Genomic DNA, 2,303 nt, shown 5'->3' on the forward strand with positions numbered 1-2,303 from the left:
TCACCAGTAACTGGTGCGCGAAAGTGGTAGGAGGACTATCGCATTTGCACTCATCAAGATGGCGCCACTGTAGAGTAAGGTCCTGTCAATCGCCAGGGGTGCCAACTGTTAAGTATAAAAACAATAGCCCTCATTAGTGTCGGCTCATGAGTTAGTACCAACATCCTGATGCGTGAGCATATGATTCTGTGGCTCGACTTTCGCCTGGCGCGGCAACCGAATAAAAAGCCTAACAAAAGCCGGACAGGCCGGACAAGGCAATATTTTGCCGGACAAGTCCCTAAAAAGCCAAACATGTCCGGCTAAAGCCGGACGCCTGGCAACCCTAACCCCAAGGATTTTCATAGAAATTTCAAGGAAAAGGTTGACAAAATATTGTATCATCATGACGCAACAGGATATTGATTCTTTCCAATAGTTAGTTGCCTATTTCTACGTAGGTATTAACTCAACACCAACCTAGGTAGGTATATAAGTAATTTATTCTGGGAAATCTTATCTAAATAAATAATAAAGAGAATATCTCAAGGCCAAGTATCAAAAAAGTACCCACAAACTCATTAATAATACACCCGTATTCACAAACGATACTTACCTATGCAAAGCAGCAACGCTATGCGAAATGAGACATTTCTCAATGCGTTCCATATGACAAGCCTTTCAATTCATAAACAATACTTAAACGACCCTTGACTATGCAAAATCAGAGTGTTGAATAGAGTTCTGTGATTGGTTCGCTTATGTTACGCACTTCACTCCGCTAACTGACATGACATTCCTGTCATTCAAACGGTGAAACGGTTTTTATGTGTCGTTATTTCGTGGATTTGTGAATTAAATAAATATGGATAAAACTACAACTATCAGGTTAGTATGAATACTTCGATTAATAATAATAGTGAAAATCATGTTTCAATCATTATTTTTCAGATAAAAAAGCTGCCGTTTTCTTCTTCCGAAAGAGAGCTGCTGATTGTAGCTTAATAAGAGAAAGGCCTATTATTGAAGACAAGCATATTATTATCCTCTCTAAAATATCGAGTTGACGAAGCAGGCCTGGGAAACTCTAACAGTGGCTTACAATTCTGAACCATATTTTATGTTTCACAAAGGCTCCACACATCAACTGAAAAGCTGCTGGAATAATTTAAAGACCCAAAGAATGAAAGAACTTTCTCAGGAATCAATCAAACGTTCTCAACACCCACTAGTAAGTAATGTTTTTAAAATATATAGTACGTAGATTTATGAGGAATAACTAAGCAGAATATACTCAAAGGAATTAAATTCATAATTTACTTTTCAGGTAGGTATCAAGAAATTAAGATTAGTAGTAGCAAGAATGAAGATTAAGACAGAAACAAGAATCAAACGCACCACATTGAATAATATACAACAAGACCAGGCTTTGCACGAGTTGGGGCTACAAAGAGAAAAAATATTGATAGAAAGAGAAAATAATTTGTTACAACATGAAAAAAAGATTTATGATTTACAAATACATAAAATTAAATTAGACATTGAAGATTGATGAAAATAAAACTTCATTAAAAATTTTATGTTTTATTTGCCACTAGCAACTGATACATTATGTAGGTGGCACTGGAAGGCCTCCTCGCAGTTAATTTCCTCAGCTCTTCTTTTATCAGTGGTAAAAGTATGAAAAGTACCCCATCATTGGAAAACCTAAACTAAATTCGTCTGAATTGTAATAATCAAAGGGATTTTGGGAATCCCGTATCACTTTTCTGGTACTTATTCTACTTTGCTCATTGATATAATTATCAAATTCTTCTTCACTACTGTAATCCATTGTAAGATAATATTAATCGAATACAACCATAAATAAAGCAAACAAACCTCAAAAACGAGAATAACCTACAAATTTTGACGTAAATAGACACTATGCGTTGCGTAATACAGCTCCCTGGCTACCTTAGCTTTGCGTTCATTCTAAGGGACGCATAGTGCTTGACACCACTGAAGTATCGTCTATGAATAGGTTTTTGGGACCCTGTGCATCCACGCGCACTATGAGGCCTCAAAGTAATGTTTGTGAATACGGGTGTTAAGGCATAATTAAAATGACACCTACAGAATTTAACTTCAAAAAAGTTTCCAGCTAAATTATAATAAGTTTAGTTCACACTTGAAATTACTGTAACAAGCTCATTTTGGTGGCAAAACCTTTGAAATGAGATTAATTGCGTGGGGAAGCGTAACAATTTTCAATTTCAATTATGCTCGTGCTTTGTCCTCGAGATTAGAAATAAGAACTATGTAGTATCACGTACGGTGATGCC

The 2,303-nt window shown here is 36.1% G+C and overlaps 1 long non-coding RNA gene across 1 annotated transcript; it reads left to right on the forward strand.

Annotated features, from left to right (window-relative positions):
- Nucleotides 1-573: 573 nt before the first annotated feature.
- On the forward strand, nt 574-1,619 carry LOC135083293 (uncharacterized). Its single transcript, XR_010259566.1, has 3 exons — nt 574-867; nt 931-1,210; nt 1,307-1,619. It is a non-coding gene; the product is annotated as an uncharacterized LOC135083293 (long non-coding RNA).
- The last annotated feature ends 684 nt before the right edge of the window (nt 1,620-2,303 follow it).

This window comes from Ostrinia nubilalis, chromosome 23 (assembly GCF_963855985.1).
Source record: "Ostrinia nubilalis chromosome 23, ilOstNubi1.1, whole genome shotgun sequence".
Lineage (NCBI taxonomy): Eukaryota > Metazoa > Arthropoda > Insecta > Lepidoptera > Crambidae > Ostrinia > Ostrinia nubilalis.